The 22,138-nt window shown below is 33.3% G+C and overlaps 1 protein-coding gene across 3 annotated transcripts in view; it reads right to left on the minus strand.

Annotated features, from left to right (window-relative positions):
• The window catches only part of LOC108969413 (pleiotrophin-like), a 71,085-nt gene that overhangs the window by 47,950 nt on the left and 997 nt on the right, over nt 1–22,138 (minus strand). For all 3 annotated transcript variants that reach the window (XM_018934110.1, XM_018934108.1, XM_018934109.1), the window contains exon 2: nt 17,694–17,872. The gene's annotated coding sequence lies outside the window, so the exon portion shown is untranslated. The remainder of the gene's footprint in view (nt 1–17,693; nt 17,873–22,138) is intronic.

The following is a 22,138-nucleotide window of genomic DNA, read 5'->3' on the forward strand; positions in this document are numbered from 1 at the left end:
AATGATCGGAATCAAGGGCTTGTATGGAAAACTTTCGCATTTGACGTGGTATCTTCACGAAATTTGACATGGATTACTGCTTAAGGAACTAATGTAATATCCGAAAAAATGGTTCAGATCGGATTACTATAGCATATAGCTTCCATACAAACAGAACACATAGTTACTAAAAGAAATGCACCTGTGAAGGGTATATTAGCTCCGGTGCAGCCGAATATAACATTTTTTTCTTATTGTTTTTAATAAATGCCGAGTCATATCAATGGCGATACGGCACGAGAAACTGAAACAAAGTGATCCATTGAAGTTAATTTGAAAGATATTAGAGAATATTGCTCTCAAAAAGTAAAATTGTATGATATAGTGGTTTGATATCGGCGGTTCTGATAAATGAACTGCACCTTATGAAGAGAAGAACGTGTGTAAAAGTTTAGTTCGGTATCTAAAATTCTGCGGGGCTTACTTATAGACGGATGAACGGACGACACTCGAACATACTTAAATCGTCAAAGCTCGTTACGCTGATGATTATAATATATACTTTATAACATCTCTGATGTTTTCTTCTGAATCTTACAAATCGTTATCCTATCTAGCCGGTTCCGATAGAAGATCACTAAAATTTTAAAATACACCTGTATATTAAATTTCTTTCGGGTATCTCAAAAACTGATCAATTAATCTTTATAATCCTCTTTTAGGGAAAGTTGTCCAGAACTATCCGTAGAACATTTCCCGAAATTATGATTTTTTCTTTTTTTCTGGTTCCCTGCAAATCGACTTACTCTAACAGAGAGAAATATGGGCATAGCTAACCGATGACGAACTGACATTATTTATTATATTTACATTCATATTCTTTAATTATTTAATTAGTAACCATTACCTAGACTTCTTCTGTAAAAATTGAAACATGCCAGAATCACCCAGAAAGCATTTGCTCATTTGACCAACTGGTTTAAACTAAACCTTAGGTATCCCCTTAATATTTCCTTTTTAACAGTATTAAGTTTCATACTTTCAGGTTGGCAGCTTTATTTATTTCGTTTGTGAAACACGCTTTTGTACTTCTCCAACGATTAAAGTAATAATACTTTATATAGCTCTAAGATATACATGAAGTATTCTGAATGATTATGTTTAGAAATAACAGAACAATATGATTCTCCAATAAAATAACAAATGTATAATATTAAATAAAAAATAAGTACTAAAAAATATAACGTTTGGGAAATGTAAGAGATTTGCTGTAATAGATAATTTAGGAGACCATACCATATGTATATTTCAGCTCAAAATTTACCAACTGTGAAGTATTCTACATAGAAGGACATATTGGAAATGTATTTATATTCTTCTTTCCCGTTTCCTAGATAGTGGGGTTACATGACGGAAACATTATATTTTCATATTTAGAAATCATGTTAAATATTTCATTGTTGAGTCTCAAAGTTCTAGGTATAAAATAAAGGTTTCTTTGTAGAGTTTAGAACTCGGAAGCTATTTTCAAGCACAAAATAATAATCCGTGTTATCTGCAGAGTCATAATAGTATTGAACCCATCTTAAAAAATCGTTACAAGCTATATTCAGTGCGGGAATTAGGAATAAAAGACATGTCCCAAGAAAAAGAGCTACTGTAAAGCTATTACCAGAAACTAAATAAAAACAGTATTGGAATATCCTAAATGTATGCTACTATTTTGATATTTTTTACCATACTCGTATAATATAATTTTTGGATATATTTTATTTCTGAAGCATTTGCTCCCCAATGTAGACGAGAATTTAACGTGAGAATTGTAAACTTAAGGGTTTTATATACTGTTTGAATTTTCAAAGAATCCTTTTTATTATTTTTTAATTTTTTATTTTATACTCTTAATATGTACATATATTTATGAGTACACAGAGAAAATTTAAGCAACAAAACTTTAAAAAAAGGAGATTTAGAAAATATTTAAGATTGAACTAATTATTGACCTAAACGAGCTACACAATCTATAAAAAGACCCATTAATATAAACGCCACTGTATATATTTTTAAATTTAGTGTATCTTCCGTTACGCTTGAATGTTTTCAAAGTTAGCGTCGCCGGCTTTATGCATTTCATTTCCATAGCCTTTCAGTCCTCTGCTTTGACATACACAACATTTTGCTGTTGTTGCCTTGTTTGTTGGCATTTTTTGATGTTTACCAGCTATTATTGAATTGTCAAACGAAATTCTTGCTGCTAAATCTACAATGCTTTTGTATCATTGTATAAGTATGTTAGAGTGTATAAGCAGGCTTTGAACCCTTTAGGGAACTTCAGAAAAAAAGTGATGAAATTTAGAACATTGTTTTTTAATGGGAAAAACACATTACACTCAAATTTGTAAAAATATGACAGTAAAAATTAGTTTCAAGTGCAACTCATTCCAGACACCCTAAATGTAGGCAACGATTTATTCATTGCCTAACCTTAGGCTAACTAATATGCAATCTGACAGCACTCAGAGAGCAAAAATTCGTATAAAAATGAAGACAAACTTTTTTCCTGAGAATATATAACTCTCACATTTATTTAACACTAGTTCAAGTATGCCCAGCAGGGTTCATGCTCGTTGTCGTGCAATGCCACTTGTCACACATTGACATTCGCATGGGCAATGAACGAGAGTACGTTGATTGAAGCATACAACTGTCACAGACGAGATATGCTTTCAAGATTTACATATAATACCATATAGTATATACTATATATATATTTATTCGTGTGTGTTGACGTTTGTAACTATGCCTGACGCGAGTTTGCATGCAAATTTGTTTTCGCTGCAGTCGTGTGCCTGCTGCCTGTATCATCGGGCCTCTTCTCAACTCAACATATACTTTGAGTTCAAGTGCCCTCAAGTGTACGGCTATGAGCCGACAGTCATTCTAAAGTACAAAACCATTGAGAAAGCGTGTTGGTACTTACAAAGGAACATTTTTTGCACAAGGCAACATATGTAAATATCAAACATTTGCATAAACTTTCGTGTGGATGTGCAATTATGTAGAATTTCATAGCGGAGAATTTAAATGTTTAATAAATTTTGGTAAGAAATTTGATTAAGTTTGAGTTGAAAGTGAAAACGTTTTGTTAAAAGTTTATTTAAAAGTAACGAAGATTATAGATTCATTAAAATACACTTTCAGTTATATTCGAAAGTGTCTTTTACGAATTAAAATGATGGTCTCAAATTTTTATCGTTTAGAAAACCTCCATAATCATAAAAACTCACTGTATCACCTCTCTTTTCATTTCACTAAATTCGGGCAGACTAGCCATGATGCCTTCCTAGTAATTAGTGAGCGGCGTTTGGGATATAGGATCTGCAAATAATTACTATAGACCTGTTATTGAATTTATGCATCGTTCCTACAATTTTGGGATAGAATTTTTACAATAAACATAACCATTTCATTGCGATATCTAGCTCTCTGACCAAAACGTACAGCGGAAGTTAACGAAAGGGATGGAATATGCTATGTTATCAACAGCTCACTACCATTTAAAGCGGCGGGTACAGATGTAATTACCCCATAATGCTGCAGCCGCTAAATGAACCTATAGTTCAAAGGATCGAAAGGATTTATAAGATAGGTATTCCAAGAAGCTGGAAAAGAATGAAGGTGGCACTCCTACATACCAAAACCAGGCAGGAGAGCGCACGTTACTACATAAGAATTTGGATCGATTAGCCTCACCTCCTTCATGCTGAAGGACTAGAAAGTCTGACGGACATATACATTAGTATATGGGGTAGTACATATAAAGCAAAGTCATTACATCTCAAGAAATTTGAGGTAGTAAATATAAGTCAAAGTCTCAAGCAATTTAAATGACTGTCTTTCTGGACATAGAAAGAACTTTTAACAACACAGAAAGTAAGCACAATTACGGAGTCTCTGAGTCAGAGTGCCATACACGACAAGGTGTACAGGTAGATATAATCGATGCTTATGAACAGAATTACTATAGCATGCCACGGTTCAGAGACTTCTTCTGTGAGTGGCCAGCTCTATCACAATTTAGACATCCAAGTTTTGGAAATCAGCATTTACCAAAACTTGAATGCCATCTACTAAACTCATAACGAAGATATGTTGGCATACGTTTATTGCAGAGGGAGGGGATTACTTTGGAGGAGGTGAAGTGGACAAAATAAACCCAATTTGATCATAGTAGTACGTACCTACTTTCTCTCCTAAGAAGCTCATTTGTCGGAATCGCTGATATTTTTCAGCTGGTTCTAATATATGGCGAAACCCTTGTAATGAAAAGTTGTTTGTTTAAAAAAATATCTCTGTGAAGATTGAAATGCTACAATCTCGAAATATATTTTATCAGATTGGATGACTATAGCATATGCGCAGCTTTTATACAAACTAGCCGGTATATATATAAAATGCACCTGCGTAGGATATTACATTTACGTTGATGCCGAAGATAAAGAAGATAACAGTACACACTTCTCAAATGTTGCAAACAATTTCCTCACAGAGATTGACTCATATAATCACTCACGAATTTTTGCTCTTCTTATTTCTTATCTTTCGAAACTTAAGTATTGGCCTTCATTCGATTATATGGAGTGCCATGCAGGATTTATTAGAAAAGTGTCAATACAACCTTACAGATTTTAGGTTTGAAGAGTGTTGGGTTGAAAAGCTTTTATTTAGTTAGAGGTTATAGAGTTCAGAAACTACTATAAATCCTCCAGAAGATCGAAAATGTTCACTTAAAAGGTTTACTTATAAAGCTCAAAAAAGCGTTTTTTTTTACCGAAAGGGAGTCGGTGAAGGTGTTAATGGCTTCACTGTGAATGGTGGTCAGTGCGTGTCTAAAGCTAATTGCGTCCGAAGTCTGGTCGGCGTAATGTTCGATATCGTGGACGCAATCAAAGAAAGAGCTCTTGATGTTCTTAGGAAGTGACTTCGCTCAAGCAGGTGACTGCAAGGCTGGTTTCTGCATACAACCCGGAGGTGGATAGAGACATGCGCAGAAGTTCACGCAAGTGAGGCAAGTTCGCTGAACGCCATTCACTTGGTAGAAACCAGAAGAGATTTTTTTACATATGATTCAATAAGCTCACGACTTCCGACTATAGATCAAGTATCTAAAAGATCAGGTAGCCTCAAAACATCAACTTGAAGGCGAGCTAAAGTGAGAGGGCGAAAAACCCCTCCCCAAGGTTGTGCGCTGGGTTTGGGACCCACCATGTAAAAAAAAACACCCCCACTGAAAAGAAGAAAACAGCCACGTATGATGGAGCCCCCTTTTTATTGAGACGACCACTGAAAGCACATTAAGTATAACGATTTGAAAACATGCGCCTGAAATCCGGTCACTTAATTAGAAAGGTGCCGCTGCCCACCTGGTTGATGTCCTCGTTAAAGTGAAGGCTGACATCAACGCGGTTCAAGAACTACGATGGATCGAACAAGGACTTAGGCGACTTAGGCGACTAGGTCCTCGTGGCATTTACTACAGAGGTCATATACCATAAAGGAGCGCCAATAAGATGTGGGATTCGAGGTGGAAAAAATACTCTTTCACCTAGTCCTGGCATAATTAACTCGCACCTAGCCGCAGAGGTTGTATCATACAGACTTCGTAATCCAAGGCACTTCTTTAGGCACTAATAGGTGCCAAAGGGTAAAATGTTTGCACAGTACATTCGGTTTCGCTTGATTTCCAAGCTCGCAGTGGAAATCTCCAATTGGCGCCAAACAGTGAAAAGGAAGAAGGACTAGCGCGCTGCTGTATACCCTTAAGCGGTGTCTACGCCAATAAAGAAAACAAAAGAAGCATATAACCTCTTAGGGCCAACAGAGTTACCTGATCCTTTTTCTACAATTTTTGGTTATAATCATGCACACTTGATACTCTTGATCATCAAATAAAATTTTTAGAACTAGTGAGAGCGAGATAACAACAACTCAACTCTCAACCATATCATTTTCCTCAATCTTCTGTACCGCTACAGGCGAAATAACCAAACAAAAAGAAAAATAAATAAATAAATTATTTACGCAGACGTTCATTTTAGAGTCAACAGCATTAATGGGCCACCCCCTGCACCACCACGCACCGCGCACATAGCAAAATCACATTACAGTCTATAAATAAAAAATTTCAAATGCCAAAATTAACAAAAAAAAAAACAATTCAGCTAAATAAATTCAATTACATTTAGTGAAGAACATACAAATTACAAAAACAAACATAGCACAAAACTTAACCAATTTGGTGGGGGAACGAAACGCGACTGTACAAAGTGAAAGCTTAGACAGCATTAGGGGTGTTGCGCTATCACAAACAAGTGTGGCAGCTGCGGCAGCTAAAGTAATGTGGCATAACGGAAATATGTAAGTGAAATTATTCAACAGTATTAACCATAACTCTAGTGTTGTTGTTGTTGTATTTATATTTTTTATTTTTTTACAGGTTGTTCACTTTAATTTCGCAAAGCGACAAGCGGACTGAATGAAGGCGTCGGCAAGCAGAAAAGCGCGGCGACACAGCTGTGACCGAAGGTGATGGAGGGGGTGTCTGAGGTACAAGGATACAGCCGTGACATTCGTAGCGACCGTGGCGAGCACACAAACAGCAAATAAATACGTGTGTCTATCCACACCACGACCGTCCATAATGTCAAGGCTTTGAAAATTGTCTCTGCCACACTCAACAAGCGAACGGTGGAGGATGTGTGGCAAGGGAGTTCATGTCTAAAACTCACCGGCTGATTGGCTCGTGAGCTGCTGGGTTGCTGGGTTGCCAAGCAACTGTCGGTTGTGGTGCGCTGGCTTAGCCGCACGTTGCTATGCTGTTGGTGTTCACGTAGTCTGCTTTAAGGCGCATTAAACTGGTGATTTAAAATTCATTTATTAGACCGTTAGTTGTTTGGGGCACAACACGAGCAATTAATTTATTAAATGTCTATTTGCTTTATAATTAAGCAACGAAAAAGCAAATGCTAATTTTTGTTAGAATTTACGTGCACACACACACACAAACCTTTTTGTGCGCATTTGTAAATGAAATTTCCACAAATTTTCAGCAATTTACGAAAGCGTAAAACTTTGCAATTAGCCTGAAATCAAAAACGCATAAACAAATAATTTATTTATCTCGCAAAAAAAAAATAATAAAAAGAATGTGGAAACAAATGCAAATTACAGAAATTGTATTTGTTTTCAAAGCAAACTATTGGCTTTCCGGTCAGTGAGCTTTAAAGTGGGAGCTTTGGTAGTGGTGAAATTTTCTATGGAAATTAATATTTTCAAATGAAAAGCGTAAAAAATGTGTGTTATAATAAACAGAACAATTGTGGTCAGAACTTGCCTCAAAACAAACACACTTAAACTTGGAGGTGAGTGAAAACAATATTGTGGGGTGTGCATGTTATATGGTATAAAAACCTCAAAGGGATTTAGCTGAACTAATGTAAAAAATAGGAGAACAAAACTATTCATTTCGATACTGCCCGAAAAGTAGTTAGAATTGAAAAACTATTTCAATGTTATATAAGGTAAAAATATTTGGATTCATCAAAGTTTTTGTACAATAGAGTAACCGACTATTTCGAATGTTTTTCTCTAATTTATGCATGACAAAATATAGACCATTTTTTCCCGTTCCAGTTCCACACAAAAAAGTGCCCGTAGTGTCGAGAATATTGCTGCCGCTAGCGCCTCAATTGAGGAATCTCTGTGACGTCGTTGTGAAGTATTTTGCGAAAAAATCTTGGCCTACATCCGTACAAGACCAAATTGACGCAACAACTGAAGCCGCTTGACCACCAGAATCGTCATATGTTCGTTAATTGGGTTGTGCAATAACTTGAAAATGATGCTTATTTCCATTGAAGAATCATCTTCAGCGATGCATCTCATTTCTGGCTTCGTGAATTACAAAATATTCGCTATGGTCAATCACCAAACCTCACGTACTCCATGAGTCACCATTGCATCCCGAAAAAAATACGATTTGGTACGGATTATGGGTCATTAGGCCGTAATTCTTCTGTGATGATCAATAGCGGCACATTTCTGTAAATGGGAATCACTACCGCTCAATGATAACCGAATATTTTTGATCCGAATTGAATGATATGGACTTAGACAATATGTGGCTCCAATAGTACGACTTCACAAGTCACACAGCGAATGTCACAACCGATTTATTGAAAACCAAGTTTGGTGAACGCGTTATCTCACGAAATAGCCCAGTAAATTGGCCACCTCGGTCGTGCGATTTGACGCCGCTAGAACCGAGTTGATAATTTATAAAATTATACTAACAATGAAAGGATCCGCAACCGATGTCGATAGAGCAGACGTTCCATTGTCCGACCTTGAAGATGTTCGAATATCAATTACCCGTCTGAAGAACAACAACAAAGCAGCGGCGACGAAGAACTGATAAGGAGCATAGACCAGCTAACTGTCTGTATGTCCGTTCGTCTGTATGAGCTTAAATTTGAGTAAAAGTGGATTCCATTAATGAAACTTCCTTGACAACTCTGGAGAATTGGTATTTAAGAGTTGCGTAATCGAAACCTTGCCACGCCCACAAATTGCCGCTAAACGAAAACGTAAAAATGGCTGAAAATATGGGCGTGGCACCGCACCATTAATGGTTTAAAATACATATCTTCCAAACGACACAGGCCTAACATCAGACTATTTGAATCAAGTTTGGAGTTTGAGGTTATTTAAACATTCATATCATGACCGCAGCTCTCATAAAACAAGCTTTTAAATTCCATCTCAATGTTTCACTTCACGGTATACGAACCAATTCACACTTTCCACAAATATATTTCATTTTATGCTCAAAAATTGTTGAAGTCGGACTTTAGCATTTCAAAGGTTCAGACTCCAAATATGTGGTGAACCCCAGTGCATAAGTCTGTTTTTTGACGAATATATCTGTTTATCTGTGAGTTCTATTTTGTAAATTTGGGGAGAATATTTGGGTGATGACTGCATGTCCTTGTGCCAAAGAAGGGTGAAGTCGTCAATAATTGTCGAAAAACAATAATTGTTCAAGCGAGCAGAAGCTCAATAAATTGTCGCAAAGCCAGTATTGACACCACCAAAGGTTAAGCTGGGTATTTGGTGAGATTGGAGAGAAATATCCATTATGCGCTGCTCCAGCCTGGTCGATTGATTCTACATTATACTGTCAACAACGGCCAGAACTGATCAACAAAAAGCTAGAGCACACACATCTTTGATGACTCGGCAAAAACTGGGAGAGGTTGGCTTGGAAGTTTTGATGCATTCGGACTGTGAAAATTACTTGTTGCAGTTTTTCGCCGAGAAACTAGAAAAGTTTTACACTGATGGAATAATGTCTCCAGCGAAAAAATGGCAATAGATGATGGACCAAAATTGTACATATTTGGTTATTTATTTATTAGTACAAATATAAAAAAAAAATAAGTAGAAGTTTGATTAGAAATACGAAAAGATTTTTTCGATTTGTTATAAAGTATAACAATAAATTTTTTAAAATTTCGAATTTACCTATTTTTTTAGTAGAATTGTGTCCGATTGTGTGATTTTCTAACAAAGCACAACTTTGTTCAACTTATACGCTATTCAATCCACGTATTTCGATTCAATGAATTTTATGTCGACATTTTTTTATTTCTGTTTTGTATTTAGCCAACTTTTCAGCTAACGGTATTTTAAAGTAAGCACCAATTAAAAGTGAGTTTTTATGTAGTTGCAGAACAGAAAATGTATTACTAATAAATATACAAAGTAGTGCTTTGAAATTGGCGTGCACCTGCTCAACACACACATATACAGCTCACCTCACCACCTCAAGCCAATTAATCTCGAGTTGCAATTAGTTCGAAGGAAAGGTTCGCAGTTTGTTTCGAGTTATCATGTTTCGCCATCGGATTTGTGTGGCGTATAAGAATTTTAAGTGTTTATATGTATGTATGTGTATGTTTCTAAATGTATTTTACTAGAAAGCAATGAAGCGGATTAGTGTTTATGGTTTAGAGCTTGGGTTAGAATGAAGGATATAAGAGTACATCTAAATACTACTAGAATTTTTCCAGTAATAATATATTGACAGAAATTAAATTTTTCATATATGGCTATTTTTTTGATTTTCAACGATTTTCAGCTTAGAACGATGTTTGCTGAATATTATCAAATTTGTTCCAAAAGCATCTTCTGTATAAACTAGAGCATTTACACTGGAAAAACAGTGTTGCGTTAAAGTGTCACATGGAGTTCCTCAAGTGAAACACAATCATTTTTCAACAATTTAATTTTTTTTTTGGGAAAAAAATATTTTAAGCTCTGCCATTGCGACGCCATTTCCGGTGCCTCCTCGGAAAAAAACTGCGTCCGCGTTGGCAGGAGTTAACGGGATCATCTAAAGCGAAAAAATGTGATTGTGAATGTGTTTTAGTTAACATCGTAGCGTAGAACTTGGACCAAGAAAAAAACACAAAAACAAATAAAATTTTTACACACAAAAAAAAAAAATTAGTATTTCCGTGAAATTTTCGCGACATTTTTTTTTTTCAAATAGTTGTAATCGAAAAAAACTCTTCGTCCAACTCTTTAGGAATTATATCAAACAGACCTGTGTAAAATTTCATGAAGATCTGTTGAGTAGTTCTCGAGAAATTTTGCCAACCGACTTCAAATACACGGTTTCGAGAAAAACGCGGTTTAAAGACGGCGCATTTAGCCCAGCTAGCCTCGTGTTCTCAAGGCTGTATCTCAGAAATTATTACTTCGCTCAACTTAAAAATTTAAGACATTCTTCTAACGGTGTTGTAGAATTTATTAAGACAATAAAAAAAATGAAATTTTTTGAAATCCGTAAATCCATATAAACCCTCAAAGCAAGAAATCGGCCGAATACTGTGTCATATTATAATATTTTTTTGAACGGCTGTAGAATCATCGAAAAATACAGCACGGTGTTCACAGTTAGAGGTGTCTAATGCTTCATTCACTTACAAATCAAATCTCTCTACAGTTTCAGTTTGAGACATTTCAAAAAACAAAAACAAAAACAAAAAAAAAAAAAAAAAAAAAAAAAAAAAAAACATGTGAACTAGCTAAAAACTCTTCCCATCCATAGTGTAAACATTTTCTAACTCTGTGACTGAGAATCTTAGCTTTAATTGCAATACTTGGCCTTAGCTTTAACCCAACTTTTCCAGTCGCCTCAGCAAATTTGTGTTGGCTTCTTTCATTTCAAAATTTATGACTTCCCAACGGACATTTTGAAAACTATTTGTGAGTGATATTGAGCCGGAATCAGCCACAGCTAAGTGAACTCAATAAAAATATCGGAAAATATATTTGCATTTGGGAAGAAAAAATATAAAAGTTTACTTTTAGTTCGTGGCAAAATTTTCGTTAAATAATAATTCCTTCAAAATTATCCTAACATCTCAATTTTCCTTCGTATACCTAAATATCTACGGCTTGAAGAAAATGCTTTATAATTTGAAGTGATTTTGAAAATTATGCTGGCATAAATGTAGACTTTATATACTCATAATTATGTTTTTTACCTTCTGAATGGAGATAATATGTATTTCAAGCTTCGTATCCAACTCGCAGCTTGTATTTGTGTATATTTCTTTGTTACGAATATTTGTTAAAACGATACTCCGGCATTCAGTTGTATTCTATTATTCAAGTTTACTGCATTGTTGTTTCTTTCATCTTTTCTAAACAATTTTCAATTAACTTTAAATTTTGTTTTCTAATTTTCAAAGAATCCACAATAAACAGAAAGCTTTGCTGCTGCTTGGCAAATTATTACGAAAATTTCGGAATTCGAGGACAAAATGCTCGAAATAAATTCACATATAAGCATATGTATATAAAGACAATGAACAATAGGGTATATGTTTTAAATAGGGCTGGAAGAGGTATGTAGGGTTGAAAGTTGAGTATTGCTTGCAAGAGATTCTTTGTTCTGGAAATTACAAGAAATGCTGAGGGTGGTAGTTTTGTCTTTATTAGATACAATGAAAGGCTAATCAATATTCAGAGAAAAATTTGAATTATATATACCGAGTTCTCCAATAGTGATGCTATGAATATTCTAGGAAATTGTTGAGCATAGATTTTATTCATATAATGTTCAAGTGCCAATCAAACAAGCAAGCGCTCGAAGTAATCAAAATATTGCTGCCGTTTAAGCAATTGTTGCTGAGTTTGCCACAATTTGCCGATTCCAAAAAGTTCTCAAAAATTAGTATGGTCTCAAACCATAACCTGCAAGAATTTGAGAAAAGATTTGGGATTGCTTTCATACAAAATTATTCTCACTCAAGAATTGAAGTCATTGGACCAACGTAAACGTCGTGACTTTGCAGAATTTGCCTTGGAACAACTTGAAAACGATAACGATTTTTTTAAGAAAATCTACTACTCCGATTAGGCTTGCATCTTGTATTGTGTATATTTCATCTAGTGATGCTGTAAATAAACAAAACTCTCGATTCTGGTGCGTTAAAAAATTCACAAAATATTAACGAACCTTACATTAACATTTTGGTGTGGTTTTTTGTTTGGTGGAATCATCCGTACTTCTTTCGAAATGAAGCTGGTGACACTGTTACTATCAATGGAAATCATTTTAGATCGATGATAATCAAATTTTTATGGCTGCAATTGGAAGAAGTTGATCTTGAGAACATCAGATTCCAACAAGGCAGGCAGATATTTGCCAGACATCCTGTTCAACAACCAAATTATTTCGAGAAAAGTTTGGAGATTCGATTTTTTCAAGAAATTGTAACATTGAATTGCCTCCAAGAAGTTGTGGTTTAACACTATTAAACTACTTCTTGAATGCGTATTTGAAATCTTTGCTCGTCAGCAATAAAAAAAGTTTTGAAGACCATTTAAATTATGTTTTATTCAGAACTTAATTGTATTGATTTTTTTTCTCATTTGATTTTCCTAAACTACTAGAGTCCTTTTTTTTTAAAAGAAATCATATCATTCTTATTGGAAATCCCTGTATTTGTTTAGTTTCCTTAGGTAAGTATAATGGACTCCACAGAAATTCAATTCATATTTGTTTCATTCGTTTTTTCCATTCTGCTTTATTCTGCGAATTTCGGTGGCAAAGTTTCGATACGGCAATTACGATCTTTATGACGCACTGTCCTGGTCCTGGAGGGAATCTTGAAGTCGATGTGGATATAATAATGTTGTTGGTTGATGCAAATCGTCGAATAACAACAATTTGAGAGCTTGCTTAATGCTAAAATTTGTCTAACGCTACCGTTCAGAAGCACATGAAACGGCTACGATTAATTTCAAAGCTTGATATATGGGTTTCTCATATTCTTACAGTAGGAAATTTACTTCGTCGCATTAAAGACTTATCAAAGGTCAAAGAAGTGATTCATTTTATAAAAGCTTGGTTACTGGGGATGAAAAATTTATTATTTTCAAGAAAAAAGCACAAGATGACAAGGTATCAAAAGAATTAACCAGCTCAAACGACATCGAAGGCCGATAGCCACCAAGAAAAGGTTATGTTGGCTGTTTGGTGGGATTTTAAATGAATCGTTACTTATGAGCTTTTGTACGACAATACCACGATTAATTCTGAAGTGATTAGCTGTACAAAGTGATGGCTGAAAAAAGTAGGTGATTAAATAGAATAGGCCAGAATTGATAAATAAACAAGGTAGGTATAATGCGAGACCTCATACAAGTTTTACGACTCGCCGTAAGCCTTTGCATCTTGAATGGGATACACAACCTCACATACCACATTTTCCAGACTTGGCATATTTGAACTATTAGTTGTTTGGTTCTTGGATGGGAGAAAATCCCCCTCAAATAAGACGTCAAAAATAAAAAAATATATTTAGTGTTAAAAACTATATTTTTATGTATTAGTATTGGCAGCTATTTTTGTAAAATTACGCTTACACTATCATTGACGTAATTTTAAAGACAATAACCTGTCTTTTTTTTATAAAAATTTTAAAGTTCGCGCCGAAATGTCAGCTATAACTTTTAACTTTTCTCCTTTTCTGGCCGAAAATGATGTACTACCAAAACAATTAAGTTAAAGAAATAAATAAAATTCTCTATAATAATTATAGTACTACATTTTAGTTTAAAATACTTCACAATTTTTGGTTACTGGCAACCTAATACAATTTATTTAAATACAATTTATTACTCTAATTACGCTATCACATTTTTATAAAATAATATGCTATATTTCGCATGCACGCCGAAATGTATGCTACAATTTTCTATAACTTTAAAGCATGGAATGAAGTATGACGTTTATAATTTTCTTTTTTTTAATTATTATTGATTATACTCAATACCCAGAAACAAATATTTTTTGTGACAATATAATTATTTTTGAAAGAAAAAAAAAAAACAAGAGAGAAAGTAAGAAAACTTACTTTGAGGTAACATTTTGAAAAACTACTTTCATAAATTATTGAAAAATTCAGACACGACAGGTAATAATATTTTGCTGTTTAACACCGCTAAAGCCTCTTAACATTGTCCTGGTAAACACTTAATCGCGGTCGCTTTAAAAATAGAGTACAATTTTTAATCTAAACTCCGCTAATGCGTCAACTTTTCAGAAGAATGCTGCATCGTTCGTTTTGCTATATAAATCACTCACATTGAACGATTACTTCCTCCTGACGCAACGCGCGACCACAATGCGCCACATAAATCCACTGGTCATGGCAATTATTAAAGCTTTGCTGTTCGTGCAGCTTGCAGCTACAAATAACTGCCAGCTAACAATGCGATTTCGTGTGTATGTGTGAGTGTGTGCGTGTTCGTGGTTCGTTTGATGTGCGCGGTCCCTTGACCGTTTCCGAGTGTCAGCTTGAAATATGAGCGTCATTATGGAGACCCATCTTACCCCGGCAATAATGACGAGCATTTTGTTGCAAACATTTACAAAAAATACATGTATTGGTGCTATAAGTGTGTATAGAAAATTTGTATATGGGCTAAATGTACCGTTAGTCTGAATTGTAGTGTATTTTGGAAAATTAAAAATAATTTTTGTTAGAAAAATACAAAATTTATAAAAATTATTTTAAAAAATCCGAAATTATTCACCCTGTACTTTTTTTTGAATTTATAAATATTTAAAAATTTTATTCAAAATTATAAAAAAATAATATTATAAAAATTTAAATATAAATCACCCTGTATTTTCTTTTGAATATTGCATTATTTAAAGACATTCTTTTAAATTAAAAAAAAAAAAAAAATATTTTGCAAAAAATATCATAGGGGTAGAAATAAAAAATATTTAAAAAAAATTTTGACGGTTAAAAATATTCTGAATTAGCAAATTAGAGAATTTAGAAATATTTGTAGGGAAAATTAAGTAAATATAAAAATTTTTCCACCGCGTAGTTTCTTAAAAAATAAAAAACTTTTACAAAATCCAAACTTTAGAAATATTAAAAAATAATTAAGAAGAAGTCCAAAATTAATCATCCTGTATTACCAAAAATGCTTGATTTACTTTAAATGACCTTAAAATAGTTTTAAGAGAAAATTCAGAAATTAAATATATATTAAAAAAATTACGAGAAAATCCAAAATTAGTCACCAAGTATTTTTTTAAATTATGAATTATATAAAATAGTGTTTCTAAACTTAAACAAAAATTTATGAAGAAACCGAAAATTTAAAAATATTTTTAGAAAAAATTAAAAAAAAATCAAAACGAGTCACCCTGTATTTATTTTATTTAAAATTATGTTTCTAACCTGAAAAAACATTTTGCTGAAAAAGATACATATATGTATATATGTATATAGAAAAATAAAAAAATAAAAAAAAAATTAAGAAGAAATCCAAAATTAAACTTTATTTGTTTTTAAAAATGTTTGAATTAATTTTAAATAATTTCCATCACTTCAAAATAGTTTTATAGAAAAAATCCAAAATTCATAAATATTTGTAAAAAATTAAAAATTTATCACCCTGTATTTTTTACAATGCTGACGATGCGATTTCTAAGCTACTTATATGTATAACGGTAAATATATCATTCACACACACACCTTTAAATGCATTTGTTTGTTTTTGTTGGTCTGGTCCCATGCCCTACGGCTGCCATTAAACGCTGACGCTTGGTCATAAATAAACGCCAAATGTAGTTGTTGCTGCGGCAAATGTTGTTGTTGCAGCGCAAAATGCTGCTAGCGCACTCGTGTGTTATTATTGTCCTTTTGAAGTGCAATTTCTTTGTGCATTTATGAGCGTGTGTGTATGTGAGTGCGCCGGGATATGAGTTATTCGTTTTAAGTATGCTTTTTGTATTTGTTGTTGTTTGTGTAAACAGCTAGACTTTCAACTCTTTTAGCAACCAATAATAAATCAAACGTTATTTGGACAGCCAAAAATGCCAGCTTGCCGTGGTTCAAGGCAAACGTACGCTTTCGCAGCGAAAAAGGATGCAGAAAAATGCATTTGTCATTCGGGCTAATCGCATTAATGCATCGAGCGCTGGCTCAAGAGAGTTTAGTAAGTGCAAGGGTGCATAAATTTTCTTTATGGGATCAATACCAAATATAGGCATAAATTAATGATTGGATTTATGTGTGTAGATGAGGTTAGTGTGCCTTAGTCAACCAGAAGCACCTACCAAGGCGCCTTCAACTGATTCGCCAAGGTTTACTGGATTATACATGGTCGGTACACCTCAGTACTGCATTGAGATTTTTACAATGCACAAAAATATCAAAAACGGTGGAGAGATCGTTGAAGACATTAGTCATTCTGGGCGAGCCTCGACATCTTCAACTGCTGAATATATTAAAAAAGTGAAGAACATGGTGCTTGGCAATCGTCAGGCAAGTGTTAGAGCGATGACAAGAGAGCTTGACTTCTATTGAGCTCCATTGAATGATTTTGTGGGATATTTTGGGTGTGAAACGCGTTTTTTCTCCGTCTCGATAAAGCTGAATTTTTTCAGAAAGAGTAAACTAATAGGTCTCTTTGGACATGCTTGATCATGCAAATTCCCTTCATATATTAATTGATATGGGTTTATGAGTTTGAAATGCAAACATATTGGAATGAAGGGAAAAATGAGCCCATACCAAAAAAAAAAAAAAAAAAAAAAAAAAAAAAAAAAAAAANCAAAAACAAAAAAAAAAAAAAAAAAAAAAAAAAAAAATTTAAAAAAAAAAAAAAAAAAAAAAAAAAAAAAAAAAAAAAAAAAAAAAAAAAAAAAAAAAAAAAAAAAAAAAAAAAAAAAAAAAAAAAAAAACAACCAAACCACGCTAAAGACACTAAAAAATCAAGGTAATGGGCATCACCTTGATTTTTTACTTTCTTAGATACTCGTGATTTTGCGCATCATGAGTTTAGTCCGGAGGTACAGACGGTCAATGAGGAGTTCGACTTGTTACGTTGTAACTAATGAGCAGCTTATTTACAAAAACCAACCCAGAGGCATTGAAGGTATTGTAAAACTTTCACATGAATAATACTTGCAAGAAAACACGCTTAATATCATTTTAAAAGCAGCTATCTGAGTCAAGAAATGATACCCATACATTTTAAATATATTTCACCCTAAAATAGTGCTTTAATATTTACCAATTATAAAAGCGAAAAGTAAAGATAAAACGACTTACCACTTATTTGAAAATCCGCTGCAGGATATCTGGAAAACTGCTGATTTATTTATTCCTAAATTTCTTTACGAAACACTATTAAAGTTCACGAATGTAAACAGTTCTCAATTCAAAAACACGACGACTGAGGTCGGTCGGATTGTTTGGTTTTCGATAAAAAACACAACACCACTGTCACTCTGAAAATTAAGCGGAAGTAAGTGATTAAAATTTAGCGTTTTGAACTTTTTTTTTATCTATTTAGCACTTTTTTCGTTTTATTGTTTGTTGGTGTAAATTCTGTTGCAGTTGGCATGGTATTATAATGATTATAATTTTTACAGCCTTAATGCTTGATACATTTTATATTTCGAAAGCAAACTTTCAGAATCATTTTATTTTAGAAGAATTTTCTTTACACATTTTTTTATTTATCTCTAAGTTTTATTTTGATAATAAGGTCGTCAAAAAAGTCTTGCGGTATTTTTATTGATTTTTCAATTGTTCATAAATTATTATTTTTTTTTTTTGATGATTCAAGCCCATCTCTTGACCGATACTACGGCTGCTACCTACTATGCCGGTCTCTACACCAGAACGAAAACGTTGAAACCATCGTTGTGCGGTGGAAATGGAAACTGTATCGGGTCCATAAGCTGCACAAATTTTATTGGCGGCTTGAGATGCATTTTTGCCTTTATCGTAGTAGTACTGTAAAATACGCCGTATTTTCTCTTTATTTTGCTCCATGTTTGCGACGCTATAACTCACGAACGACTTAAAGGAAACGAGAATCAATCAAACACGTGTTATCGCGTGAAATGAGCTTTCCAAAAAGGTATAGCATGACCCGATGCGATGAATAAAACTAGAACTACGCGCTCTCAGCGCCAACTAGCGAAAATATCGCAAGACTTTTATGACAACCTAATATTATAAGCATATTAAAAATAAAAGAAACTCTTTAAGCGTAGGTATTTCTAAACACATTTGCTTCCATACATAAACTATTTCTTAGATTTTCAGGCATTGAAGGATGTTAGATGGTAATTTTTATGTTTGGGGAATGAATAAGCATTGATCTTCTGTTATGAAACAAGAGCAAGCAAATAACGACTATTAAGGGGTTACATGGATTTACGGATTTCAAAAACTCAAATTTTTTTATTGTCCTTCGGTTGGCGAGATTTCTCAAGAACAACTCAACCGTTCTTAATGAAATTTAACATTTCTTAAAGACTTAGATGAAATTTTTTTTAATAGTGTTTTCCAAAAATTTCAGAATTGCTTGGTTAATATGTAGTGTATGTTTGTAACAATAAAAAATCGAATAAAATATATTATTTATTATATGAGAAAAAAACTGTTGAAAAATGCTGTTTTTTACCCAAGAAAACCCATGCAACCTTTTAAGGGCTAATATTTATTCAAAAGGTATATTTGAAAAGTCGTAGGTGGTGTTTCCACCGATAAAAATTTATTCGCTTTGCTCCTATGCTTTTTATTATTTACTCTTTTTTTTTATAATGAAAGATATCAGAATAAAATCTGTTCTGGATATGAAATAAAGACATTTTTCTTAAAACATAAGTTGTGATTGTATAGTGTGCAAAAGGTTCTACAATAAATACGTTTAGAGGCAAGGCCATCCGTGAACTCTGCAGCATTCTTCCAAACTATTTTGTAAATATCTTCTGCTCACAACAAAAACAAGTTAATGTTATTTATATAAATAACTTAACTTAGGACAAAAGCTTCCAATTCTACAATGAAAATATTCTTCAAAGCCATCATATAATACCAATTAAAGATAAAATGTGTGGTGCATAGATATTTTCCATGTCTGATAGAGAGTAACAAGTAACTAATTCAACTTACAATATTCAAACATGCAATCTCTTAAGCATTATTCATAGTTAGAAAGCATAACTACACTGAATTTCAGAATATCAAGCTTGAACACAACATAAATACTGCTAATCCAACAAAAATTATATAAAATATTGTCATGTGTTGTTTCAATACAAAAATCTTACAAAATAATGGAATGATTACTATCTATTTTATTTTTGGGGCCTGAGAATGAATAGTTGGAATGTCTCTTAGAGTCCGAACAGAACCAGGACGCCCCGGAGCCTTCATTGGAGTTGACCAAATTTATAATGTAATTATTACGAAAGCATGTACTGTTAAAATTAGCTATTACTTGATGTTGGCTTGAGAGATCGCAATTAGAGACCATTCTAACACACGTTGAGACGAAATATGCTAAGCTATTTTCGATTAATTTCGACAAAGCAGTGATTACGAAGGTATTTCGGTAGAGGAAGACAGTGGACAAGGACTCGTAAATTTATTGACCTTCCCGCAGCAGTACCAATAAGAAAATTGCTCAGCCATAGATGTTCTACGCAGATTTTCTTTACATTGCTTTTGGTTATTAAAAAAAAAAAAAATTATAGATGCAACTTTTATATGTCAAAGGATATTAAACATATTCAAAAACCATTGTAATGAGATATGGATATTTTTATTGGAGTTTATTTTTACACACCGAACAGGGTATATTAATTTTGCCCCAAAAGGAATCATCAGATACTTTATAAAGTACACATCGTCCACAAAAATGCAAAACAACGTATCATCAAAAAACAAAAATTGAAAATCGTTGTCAGATGTACTAACCAAAATATAACCATTCTATAAAGAAAACGCTAATTTTGTTTCAATATGCGTGTATGGTAACCAATATATTGGGTAGTCTAAAAAGTCTTTCCGAATTTTGTCAACAGATGTCGTTGCAGTCGTATATCTCCAAACACCTTGTGTCACACCATATGGTGTTAGAAAGGTGAGATTTTAAACTTCATTCAACAAAATTCTGAAAAGTTAAAAAAAAAAGTTACAGCCATTCAAATATTAGTGAAAGTAATGAGGAATTCGCTATATGTATTTTGAAATTTTTATATAAAAAAAAGGGTAGAATGCCACGCAAGCCACCAATGAAACTTGTGAAGCTTATGGGCACGATGCTGTTCGTGTAGCACAATAATGGTTCGCTCGCTTCCGTTCTGAAAATTGTGATTTACACTTTGATTAACGTTTTACAAGATGGAATAATGTCTCTAACAAAAAAATGGCAAAACGTGGTCGACTGTAGGGATAAAAATTTGTTCATTTATTTATTAGTGTAAAAATTTTATAACCGAAACTCAATTTTTTTTTATCAATAGTAGTGGTTTTAATTATATCGTTTTTCCTTCGTCTGTAAACGTATGAAAAGTGATGAATAAATAATCAGCAAGCCGAGCTGAGTTTTTGGCGAAATGATCATTTAATTGCAGATTCTTTGCTCAACAAATTTCGACATCGCAAAAAACGAAAAACTCACTTTTAGCAGCTCACAAAACGACACGTATCTCAAACAGTAATGCATATTTTGACATGAAATTTGACATAAATATGACTGACAGTACTACCAATCTAAAAAAAATAATTCTACAAATCCTTCGACGGGCGCAGTTTAAATTCAAATGCCACCTTATTTTTTGGGCACAGTATACTGGTATACAAGCTGAACGATTGGAACAAAGTGTTTGTATGGAAAGCCTTCATGAAATGTATCATGGGTTATTGTCTGTATTGCGAAGTTATAATTTTTATCAATTATTCAGATCGAACCACTACACTAAATGGCTGTCGTACAAACTGAATGATTAGTACCAAGTTTTTGCATAGAAAACTTAATTATTTGACGAGATATCTTTATGAAATTCGGCATAAGTTATTACCTAAAACAATGTTGTAAGTTTCGAAGAAATTTTCCAGATCGGATCACTGTTGCATATAGCTACCATATAAACTGTCCGATCAAAATTAAGTTTTTATATAAGATTTTTTTTTTATTTAGGAAGATATCTTTAAGGAATGTGGCATAAATTATTGCGCAAATCAAGGCCACAATCTGTGTAAAAATTATTCAAATCGAAGCACTATACCATATAGCTGCCATACAAACTGGTCAATCAAATAAAGTTCTTGTACGGAAAACTTTTTTATTTGACGAAATATCTTTACGAAATTTGGCATGTATTATTACCCAAGGCATTAATGTAATTTTCGAAGAAATCGTTCATATCGGACGATTATAGCTTATAGCTACCATACAAACTGAATGATCGGAATTAAGTGCTTTATAAAAAAATTCTCGATTTTACAGGATATCTTGATAAAATTTGCTTTGAATTGTTGTCCAAGGCTAGGCAATAATCTATGTATAAATTATTAATATTGGATCATGCTATAGCTGCTATACAAACTGACCAATAAAAATCAAGATAAAGATATTTTATACACTAATCACCTATTGCAAAAGCAACTATGAGAGGTATTATGCTTCAGTGCAGCCGATGAAACTATTTTTCTTGTTTCATCTTCAAATTCCGACCTTGTTTGGGACATATGTA

This window comes from Bactrocera latifrons, unplaced genomic scaffold (assembly GCF_001853355.1).
Source record: "Bactrocera latifrons isolate USDA-ARS-PBARC rearing strain unplaced genomic scaffold, ASM185335v1 scaffold_251, whole genome shotgun sequence".
Taxonomy (NCBI): domain Eukaryota; kingdom Metazoa; phylum Arthropoda; class Insecta; order Diptera; family Tephritidae; genus Bactrocera; species Bactrocera latifrons.